The sequence below is a fragment of the Emys orbicularis genome (genome assembly GCF_028017835.1).
Source record: "Emys orbicularis isolate rEmyOrb1 chromosome 15 unlocalized genomic scaffold, rEmyOrb1.hap1 SUPER_15_unloc_2, whole genome shotgun sequence".
Classification (NCBI taxonomy): domain Eukaryota; kingdom Metazoa; phylum Chordata; order Testudines; family Emydidae; genus Emys; species Emys orbicularis.
Genome location: NW_027045141.1, coordinates 30,951 through 42,632, shown reverse-complemented (window position 1 = coordinate 42,632; position 11,682 = coordinate 30,951).

Genomic DNA, 11,682 nt, shown 5'->3' with positions numbered 1-11,682 from the left:
GGTCGTGCAAACACGTACGGATTTCGTAGCGTGCATGCGAGCTCGCACGATCCCCCTGTCCTCTGACTAAGCCTGGCCCGTTCGCTTCCCCTACCATCATCTGCTTCCAGTTCTGCTTCCCACATGACCCCCCCTCCCCCGACGGAGATTAGGGCCCCGGCGCGCCGGGCGCTGCACAGATAGAGTGAGAAACAATTGCAAAACCACGTACCCCACCCCCACCCCAGGGCCCGACTTATAGGGCAGGGCACCTCTGCGGCTGGCAGACAAGGAGTTGGGCACTTGGCATCGGATCAGGCACGGCTGCACCTCTGAGTGGGGGAGGGAGAGAGACAGTACGGTCTACTGGTTAGAGTGGGGGGGGGGATGGGAACTAGGACTCCTGGGTTCTCTCCCCGGCTCTGGGAGGGGAGTGGGGGCTGGTGGGTTAGAGTAGGGGGGGCTGGGAGCCAGGACTCCTGGGTTCTCTCCCCAGCTCTGGGAGGGGAGTGGGGGCTGGTGGGTCAGAGCAGGGGGAGCCGGGAGCCAGGACTCCTGGGTTCTCTCCCCAGCTCTGGGAGGGGAGTGGGGGCTGGTGGCTAGAGCAGGGGGGGCTGGGAGCAAGGACTCCTGGGTTCTCTCCCCAGCTCTGGGTGGGGAGTGGGGGCTGGTAGGTGAGAGCAGGGAGGGCTGGGAGCCCGGACGCCTGGGTTCTCTCCCCGGCTCTGGGAGGGATCGGGCACTGAGGTTTCATTCATTCACTGTCTGCTCCAATGCAGTGCCCCCCACCCCCAAAAAACCACCTCTGATTCCATCCACTGTTCTCTCTGCATGGGCAGACCCCGAAAAGGCCATATTCCCCATGATGGCGGGGGGGGGGGGAGCATGGATTTGGGGAGTCCCCTCCCCATTCCTCCAACCCCCAGTGCTGACCCCCTGGGCATTGGTGAGGCCATGGGGGTCGGTGGAGGGATCCCCTGAAATCTCAGGGATTAGCGCCCCTCTTATCAGTGTGTGTGTGGGAGGTGATTATAAAACAGGGGGCCAGATCCCTTCCCACCCTACCCCCCTGTCCTCATGCTGATGGCCGGGAAGGGCTGGGCCCTGCCCCAGAAAAGCCTTGGCCGGCCTCAGCCGAAAAAAGCCCTTATTAGGCAAAGCCCCAAAGCCAGGATGCCCAGGAAATGTAAATAGTGAAAGGCTGGGGTGGGTCTGCCCCCCCGCTGCCTCCCCAAGCCCCAGGGCAGGGACTGGCTGGCTCAGGGGGGCGGGGAATGGGGCAGGGGCCTGTCCCCTCTAGGGGGCGCCGGCTCCCGGTGGGGGGGCTGGGGACTGCTGGGAGATGGGGGGCAGGGGATACACCTGGGCTATGCGCGGGGGCCGGGCTACAGGTATCAACCCCCCCACACCTGGGGCACGGCCGGGGACCCAGAGTGTCGTCCCCCCCATACACACCCCATTGCTCCGTGCAAACACACAGAACATCCTGCACTCACACACCTGTGCATAAACGAGTCACACACACACAAGTCACTCACACACACACACACCTGTACACAAACGAGTCACACCCACACCAGGCCTGTATGCAAATCCTACTTATACAAACAGACCGAAGGCAAATTGCAGTGCAAACCTTTCTGGCCGCGCCCCCCGGCCATGTGCGCACTACTGAACGCAAGGCCTCCCTCTCTGTGCCTCACACAGACACACAAACACACTCACTCACCTGATTCCCTTCAGCAGGGGGCAGCGCTCTATACACACACACACACACACATCCCACACACAGAGACACACACACCACAAGCACACACAATCACACACACCCACTGACACACACACAGACACACAGACACACACACAGAGAATGAGGGTGTTCTCTCCAGCAGGGGGCAGCGCTGCCCCCCCCCATACCCACATGGGTAACACACCTGCCCCTGGCTCGAGGCCGGGTCTGTGCCCGGACCAGAGCCGCTTCCATCACCAGCCTCCCCCCCCCCCCCCGCTGTATGAACCCCCCCAAACCCCACAGCCCCCCTCTGGCTACTGACTCAGTGTCGCTGATGGGGCAGGGAAAAAGTGTGTGTGGGGGGAAATCACACCTCACACCGACTGAGGCTTTTCCAGAACAGAGATGTTTTATCACACGCGTGTGCTATGTAACACAGACCTGAGACGATACCATACGCGTGTGCTATGTAACACAGACCTGACACGACACCACACGCGTGTGCTATGTAACACAGACCTGACGACACCATACGCGTGTGCTATGTAACACAGACCTGACACGACACCAAACGCATGTGCTACGTAGCACAGACCTGACACGACACCACACATGTGTGCTACATAACACAGACCTGACACGACACCACACGTGTGTGCTAGGTAACACAGACCTGACACGACACCCAGGTATGTGTTATAATAGGTACACTACCCTCACATTTGCTATATAACATAGGCCTGACATCACACCACATGTGTGAGCTTTAATAGGCACACTACCCTCACGTGTGCTAGAGAACATAGATCTGACATGATACCACACATAGGTGTTATAATAGGCACGCTTATCCTCACATGTGCTACATGACACAGGCCAGCTACAAAGTGCCACATGCGTGTTCAGTATAACAGGCACGTTCCCCCTGTGTCCAGTATAACAGAAAGTGTCACATATACAGTCTGTAGTGCATAGGACATTTTAATCCTCCCATGTGTGCAGTATTCAGACACACGGTTCCCCCACAAGCACGGCATAACATAGACAAGACACAAGGGGCCCCACACGTGTTCAGAATAACAGACACACTCCCCCACTATAAGGGACATGTGTCTTATCAACACACTAGTGTCTAGGGCATGTGTCTTATAAACACACTACCCGCCCCGTGTGCGACAAAACATATATCCAATGACCACACGTGTTGTATATAACATAGGCCCACTATCCCTCTCCTGCCTGCTCTGTAATACGGACCAGCTATACAGGCCCGGACATGTGTTCCATATAACACAGCTGCCCAACGTCCCACACATGTCCCGTGAAACAAAAGCCACAATCCCATACATGGCGTCACATGTGTGTGCTAGATAACACACCGCCTCCTCACGTGTGCTGTACATGAGGCGCTACCAAATCCACGGCCATGAAAAACGCATTACAGAGTGTGAAATCTGGTCTCTTCCACTGTGAAATCTGGTCTCCCCCCACCCCCGTGAAATCTGGTCTCCCCCCATATGAAATCTGGTCTCCCCACCGTGAGATCTGGTCTCCTCCCCCGTGAAATCTGGTCTCTTCCACTGTGAAATCTGGTCTCCCCCCATATGAAATCTGGTGTTTTGTGGGCCTTTACTCTCTACTATCCAGATGTCACGGGGGAGCCCAGCGTTTCTCAAATTGGGGGTCCTGACCCAAAAGGGAGTTGCTGGGGGTGTCCCGGTATTGCCACCCTTACTTCTGCGCTGCCTTCCGAGCTGGGCTGAAATCAGGAAATTGACGCTTTTTACCCTGGTGAAATGGACCCCAGAATAGCTGGTGAATTTCGTGAGGCCCGAGCAATACACCAGACACACAAATGCACCCGGGCCCAGCCACACAGCGTCACACGCGTGTGCTAGATAACACGCAGATATGCCCCACCTCTGCTGTATCTCACACTAACATCCCCCCACCCGCCGCCACTGTGTAACATCGATCAGACACACGACGTCACACACATGTGCTAGATAACATGCAGATATGCCCCACCTGTGCTGTATCTCACACTAACACCCCCCACCCGCCGCCACTGTGTAACATCGAACAGACACACGACGTCACACGCGTGTGCTAGATAACACGCAGATATGCCCCACCTGTGCTGTATCTCACACTAACACCCCCCCACCCGCCGCCACTGTGTAACATCGATCAGACACACGGCGTCACACGCATGTCCTATGCACCCTACAGACCGTCACCCCACATCCAGGCTGCAGAACAGACAGGCTAAAGCACAGAGCCACATGCATGTCCCATATCCCGCAGACCCCTGCGTGTCCCAGATACCGAGCCCCCCCCCACACACGTATGACGAATAACACGGACACGTGAGGCGGTTACGCAATAGCCGGAGTATAAATAGCCCCACATTTTCCTCGTTAATGCCACGGCCGGAGGGCAGGACTTTATGGGCAGGGAGGAGGGGAGCTGCGGGGGAGGGACATGAAACGTGGGGTGCAGGTGCCCTCCCGAAACTCAACAAGCCAAAGGAGAATTGGGGCGGATGCAGGCCCCCCCCAAGGCACCCCTAGTTTGGATCACCGTCCCCCCCTTCCCCCGGCCTATACTGTCCCCCACTCGGCACCCCCTCACTGGCCCAGCTGCACTCCCCCCATGGCCCCACGCTGCCCCCCAGCCACCATCACTCCCCCCAGCTCCCCATGGCCTCACGCTGCCCCCACAGCCCCCATCGCTCCCCACATCTCCCCATGGCCCCACGCTGCCCCCCACAGTCCCCATCGCTCCCCACAGCTCCCCATGGTCCCACGCTGCCCCCCAGCCCCGATTGCTCCCCACAGCTCCCCATGGCCCCACGCTGCCCCCCACAGTCCCCATCGCTCCCCACAGCTCCCCATGGTCCCACGCTGCCCCCCAGCCCCGATTGCTCCCCACAGCTCCCCATGGCCCCACGCTGCCCTCCAGCCACCATCACTCCCCCCAGCTCCCCATGGCCTCACGCTGCCCCCCGACCCCCCATCACTCCCCACGCTGCCCCCACAGCCCCCATCGCTCCCCACATCTCCCCATGGCCCCACGCTGCCCCCCACAGTCCCCATCGCTCCCCACAGCTCCCCATGGTCCCACGCTGCCCCGCAGCCCCGATTGCTCCCCCCAGCTCCCCATGGCCCCACGCTGCCCCCCCCAGCCCCCATCGCTCCCCACAGCTCCCCACGGTCCCACGCTGCCCCCCACAGTCCCCATCGCTCCCCACAGCTCCCCATGGCCCCACGCTGACCCCCCAGCCCCCATCGCTCCGTACAGCTCCCCATGGCCCCACGCTGCCCCGCACAGACCCCATCGCTCCCCACAGCTCCCCATGGTCCCACGCTGCCCCCACAGTCCCCATCGCTCCCCACAGTTCCCCATGGTCCCACGCTGCCTCCCCAGCCCCCATCGCTCCCCACAGCTCCCCATGGCCCCACGCTGCCCCCCACAGTCCCCATCGCTCCCCACAGTTCCCCATGGTCCCACACTGCCTCCCCAGCCCCCATCGCTCCCCACAGCTCCCCATGGCCCCACGCTGCCCCCCACAGTCCCCATCACTCCCCACAGCTCCCCATGGCCCCACGCTGCCCCCCACAGTCCCCATCGCTCCCCACAGCTCCCTATGGTCCCACGCTGCCCCCCACAGTCCCCATCGCTCTCCACAGCTCCCCATGGCCCCACACTGCCGCCCCCGCCCCCATCGCTCTCCACAGCTCCCCATGGCCCCACGCTGCCCCCCCAGCCCCCATCGCTCCCCACAGCTCCCCATGGCCTCACACTGCCCCCCACAGTCCCCATCGCTCTCCACAGCTCCCCATGGCCCCACACTGCCCCCCCAGCCCCCATCGCTCTCCACAGCTCCCCATGGTCCCACGCTGCCCCCCACAGTCCCCATCGCTCCCCACAGCTCCCCATGGCCCCATGCTGCCCCCCCAGCCCCCATCGCTCCCCACAGCTCCCCATGGCCCCACGCTGCCCCCCGACCCCCCATCACTCCCCACAGCTCCCCACGCTGCCCCCACAGCCCCCATCGCTCCCCACATCTCCCCATGGCCCCACGCTGCCCCCCACAATCCCCATCGCTCCCCACATCTCCCCATGGCCTCACGCTGCCCCCCACAGTCCCCATCGCTCCCCCCAGCCCCCCATGGCCCCACACTGCCCCCCAACCCCCATCGCTCCGCACAGTTCCCCATGACCCCACGCTGCCCCCCAACCCCCCATCACTCCCCACAGCTCCCCACGCTGCCCCCACAGCCCCCATCGCTCCCCACAGCTCCCCACGGCCCCACGCTGCCCCCCACAGTCCCCATCGCTCCCCCCAGCCCCCCATGGCCCCACACTGCCCCCCAACCCCCATTGCTCCGCACAGTTCCCCATGGCCCCACGCTGCCCCCCACAGTCCCCATCGCTCCCCACATCTCCCCATGGCCCCACGCTGCCCTCCACAGTCCCCATCGCTCCCCCCAGCCCCCCATGGCCCCACACTGCCCCCCAACCCCCATCGCTCCCCACAGCTCCCCATGGCCCCACACTGCCCCCCCAGCCCCCATCGCTCCCCACAGCTCCCCATGGCCCCACGCTGCCCCCCCAGCCCCCATCGCTCCCCACAGCTCCCCATGGTCCCATTCTGCCGCCCACAGTCCCCATCGCTCCCCACAGCTCCCCATGGCCCCACGCTGACCCCCCAGCCCCCATCGCTCTCCACAGCTCCCCATGGTCCCACGCTGCCCCCCCAGCCCCCATCGCTCCCCCCAGCTCCCCATGGCCCCACACTGCCCCCCCCAGCCGCCATCGCTCCCCACAGCTCCCCATGGCCCCACGCTGCCCCCCACAGCCCCCATCGCTCCCCACAGCTCCCCATGGCCCCACGCTGCCCCCCCAGCCCCCATCACTCCCCACTGCCCCTCATGGCCCCACGCTGCCCCCCCACCCCCATCGCTCCCCCCAGCTCCCCATGGCCCCACGCTGCCCCCCCAGCCCCATCACTCCCCACTGCCCGTCATGGCCCCACGCTGCCCCCCACGGCCCCCATCACCCCCCACTGCCCCCCATGGCCCCGTATTCTTGCTCTGCCTCCACCACCCGCCCCGCACCCCGCTCCCACCCGGCCGGTTTTACCTCCTCTCTGCTGATTTGCTGAAATCCCATCGGCATCTCGGCGGCTCGGAGCCCGGGAGGGACGGAGACCCCCGGGGGGGGGCGCACCTTGGTTCTTGTGCGAAGAAATGAAAAAGTCAAGCCCCCAGGACGGTCTGTTAGACCTGACCCGAGATCCTGGGGGGGAAGGAAAGAAAGGAAGAAAGGAGGGAATGGGAAAACTAGCGAGGGGAAGAAAGAAGGAATGTGAAGCAGAGGAAAGGACAGAGGGGGACGCGGAAGGGCGAGCAGAGGAATGAAAAAGGCAAGCCGGAAAGACAGACCAGCCGGAGGGGGGGAACGGGGGAATGGGGAAAAGGAGGAGTGAAGGGGGGGCCGGGGAACAGACCCAGGGGGCAGGGAACGGGGGAATGGGGAAAAGGAGGAGTGAAGGGGGGGGCCGGGGAACAGACCCAGGGGGCAGCGAACGGAGGAAAGGGAAGGCAGAGAGGAGAAGGGAGCGTGGGAAAGGGGTCGGGGACGGACTGGAGCAAGGAAATACGGGTCGGGGTTCGGACCGGAGAGCTGGAGCCGCCGGTCGAGGGAGGAAGAGGGGAGCTGAAGAAGGAGGAGGTGGGCAGGGCTGCAGCGGGCACCGGGACCAAGACCCGTGTGCCAGAGGCTGGGACGGGGAGTCCTTCAGCGGCTGCGGGTGGCGAGGGGCCCGGCCAGACCAGCCCGCCCCACGGCGCCGATTGGCTCCAGACCCGGCTGGTTTCCCGTGGAGCCAAACCCCTGTGGGGAGGAGTTGGCAGGGAGCCAGGACTCCTGGGTTCTCTCCCTGGCTCTGGGAGGGGAGTGGGGGCTGGTGGGTTAGAGCAGGGGGGCTGAGAGCCAGGACTCCTGGGTTCTCTCCCCAGCTGGGGGGGGGGGGGAGTGGGGGCTGGTGGTTAGAGCAGTGGGGGCTGGGAGCCAGGACTCCTGGGTTCTCTCCCCAGCTCTGGGAGGGGAGTGGGGGCTGGTGGGTTAGAGCAGGGGGGGCTGGGAGCCAGGACTCCTGGGTTCTCTCCCCAGCTCTGGGAGGGGAGTGGGGATGGTAGGTTAGAGCAGGGGGGGCTGGGAGCCAGGACTCCTGGGTTCTCTCCCCAGCTCTGGGAGGGGAGTGGGGGCTGGTGGGTTAGAGCAGGGGGGGCTGGGAGCCAGGACTCCTGGGTTCTCTCCCCAGCTCTGGGAGGGGAGTGGGGGCTGGTGGGTTAGAGCAGGGGGGGCTGGGAGCCAGGACTCCTGGGTTCTCTCCCCAGCTCTGGGAGGGGAGTGGGGATGGTAGGTTAGAGCAGGGGGGGGCTGGGAGCCAGGACTCCTGGGTTCTCTCACTGGCTCTGGGAGGGGAGTGGGGGCTGGTGGGTTAGAGCAGGGGGGGCTGGGAGCCAGGACTCCTGGGTTCTCTCACTGGCTCTGGGAGGGGAGTGGGGGCTGGTGGGTTAGAGCAGGGGGGGCTGGGAGCCAGGACTCCTGGGTTCTCTCCCCAGCTCTGGGAGGGGAGTGGGGATGGTAGGTTAGAGCAGGGGGGGCTGGGAGCCAGGACTCCTGGGTTCTCTCCCCAGCTCTGGGAGGGGAGTGGGGGCTGGTGGGTTAGAGCAGGGGGGGCTGGGAGCCAGGACTCCTGGGTTCTCTCCTCTGCTCTGGGAGGGGAGTGGGGGCTGGTGGGTTAGAGCAGGGAGGGCTGGGAGCCAGGACTCCTGGGTTCTCTCCCCAGCTCTGGGAGGGGAGTGGGGATGGTAGGTTAGAGCAGGGGGGGCTGGGAGCCAGGACTCCTGGGTTCTCTCCCCGGCTCTGGGAGGGGAGTGGGGGCTGGTGGGTTAGAGCAGGGAGGGCTGGGAGCCAGGACTCCTGGGTTCTCTCCCCAGCTCTGGGAGGGGAGTGGGGATGGTAGGTTAGAGCAGGGGGGGCTGGGAGCCAGGACTCCTGGGTTCTCTCCCCGGCTCTGGGAGGGGAGTGGGGGCTGGTGGGTTAGAGCAGGGAGGGCTGGGAGCCAGGACTCCTGGGTTCTCTCCCCAGCTCTGGGAGGGGAGTGGGGATGGTAGGTTAGAGCAGGGGGTGCTGGGAGCCAGGACTCCTGGGTTCTGTTCCCTCTTCCACCCAGGTGGAGGAATTCAGTGGGAGGATGGTGCCCCCTGCTGGGGTGGCGCGGGACAGCGCGTGGTTTGGTGGAAGGTGCTGGGTGGGGGTGTCAGGAAAGATTTTGGGGGGGAGCCCGATGTGGGGGGACGACTGGGTGGTTATTTGGGGGGGCTCTGCGCGAGAACATGGGCGGGGACCTGGGGATACAGGCTGCAGCCTGGGTGGGGGGAGGGGGAACCTGATGGGGAGATTCGGGGGCGGGGGGGTCAGCAAATCTGACCTCTGGGCTAATTTTCGCAACACTAAAGGAATCACTGACTTTCACTTAGAATTGGGGGCCGGGGGGGGGAAACCTACTGGTGTGGGGGGAGGGGGAGGACCTGCTTGGTGGGGGGCGGTATTCCCCTCCCCCATGCTCAGCCTCCCTCGACCCCCTGAGCCCCTCACAGCCCCCCTTCCCTCCCCTAGTGCAGGATGTGTCCCCGCCCCCGCTATCTGAGCTCCCCCCCCCCCGGCTTGGGGAGAGGGGCAGAGGGGTGAGGGTGAGGTGTCAGAGATAGGGAGGGGACAGTGGGGTGGACACAGGGAGGGGGAGGGGAATGCTCAGAAGCGGGGTGGTGGCAGGGGCAAGAGGGGATGGGGGGGCAAGAGGGGGTGGGGCAGGGGCAGGAGCAGACCCTGCCAGGCCTGTTACCTCCACTCACCCCAAGGGAATCCCTGGTGCCCGGCAGCCTCCCCCAGCCCCCCTGCCCTGCCCCCTCCTGTTACAGCCCCCCCGCTGCCTCCCTCTGCGCCGCCTCCCCCCGTGCCCCTCCTGCTCTTTCACGAGGGTGCTGTTGTCCCCTAAAATTAAACTGAGACATCATCACCCCGGCACGCTGGGACAGGGAAATGGGGGGAGGGCTGGGCGCCCGGACTCCTGGGTTCTCTCCTCTGCTCTGGGAGGGGAGTGGGGGCTGGTGGGTTAGAGCAGGGGGGGGCTGGGAGCCAGGACTCCTGGGTTCTCTCCCCAGCTCTGGGAGTGTAGTGGGGGCTGGTGGGTCAGAGCAGTGGGGGCTGGGAGCCAGGACTCCTGGGTTCTCGCCCCGGCTCTGGGAGGGGAGTGGGGGAGGGGCTGCTGAGCAGGGAAAGGTCGGGGGTGGGGAGGGGAAGCGGCTGGGTTGGGTGGGGGGCAGCTGATGCGCTGCCTGGTATTTTTAGCCCATTCCCAGCTGTCTGGTGTCAGGGTCTGTTACTGTGAGACATGGGGGGGGGGGTGTCTCGTGGGGGGCGCATTTAAAAGGCCAGGGCAGTTTTTCCCTTCTCTCTCTCTCTCTCTCTCTCTCTCTCTCTCTCTCTCACACACACACACACACACACACACACACACACACACACACACACACACACACACACACACACACACACACACGACCTGCCCACAATGAGAACAAGATCATCTGCCTGAGCCTGTGACTCCTGGGTTCTCTCCCCGGCTCTGGGAGGGGAGTGGGGGCTGGTGGGTTAGAGCGGGGGGGGGGGGGGGCTGGGAGCCAGGACTCCTGGGTTCTCTCCCCGGCTCTGGGAGGGGAGTGGGGGCTGGTGGTTAGAGCGGGGGGGGGGGCTGGGAGCCAGGACTCCTGGGTTCTCTCCCATCTTGGCAGGGCCCTGGGCTGGGCTGTGTGTCTCAGCGGGGGAGAGCAAGGGGGGTTCTGTGTGTGTGCCTGAGGCATGTGTGTTGTGCTGTTGTGGTGTCCGGTTCCCTTTGCAACAGTGACGCAGGGCGGGGGCGGCAGGGGGGCTGGACACAGCTGTCCCAGCTACTTTAGGCCCCAGCCATGGGACCTGCCAGGCCGGACTCGGGACACACAACACACACCCAGAGTGCCCAACCTCCGCCACACAACACATGCACACAGCAGGGAGACACACACAACTGCTACCATCTGCACAGCACACACAAAACCCCCACCATCCAAACACACACAACCCCCAGCATATACACAGCAAACACACACACACAACTGTCACCATATACACAGCACACACAGAACCCCCACCATCTGGACACACAACCCCCAGCATATACACAGCACACACAACACAACCACCGCCCTCCGTCCACAACACAACCCTCACCACAAACCACACACAATCCACACCCAATAGACAGCATGAACACAACCCCCCAAATAACACACATGCATACACAACAGAACCCCCCACTGAACACACACACAACATATGCACAACAGAACCACCCCACCGAACACAAACATAACCCACACACATATGTATGCACACAACACACACACAACATATGCACAACACAACCCCCCACAAAACAGTGAACAACACCCTCACAATACAACCCCTTCCACAGGACACACAATCCCCCCATACAAAGCACACAGCGTGCGGGGGTGGGGGGTGACACACATAGCACACAAATGCTCCCCCCCAACACAACCCTCCTTCCCCAACCCACATGTACACAGCAGGGAGACACAACCCTAACAGTACACACATCACCCATACAAACAAAAACACACAGCAGGGATACACACTCGCACACCCAGCCCATAAAAACATAGCCACACAATCTGTACGCAGATACAACGGAATAGATGCACAAGGTTGGTGCGCACACACACACACACAACTCCAGTGCACACAACCTGCACCCCAAACGTACAACTCACACACAGTCACCCTTCCATATTCACAACACACATGCCACTCATTCACCTGTCCCATACCCACAA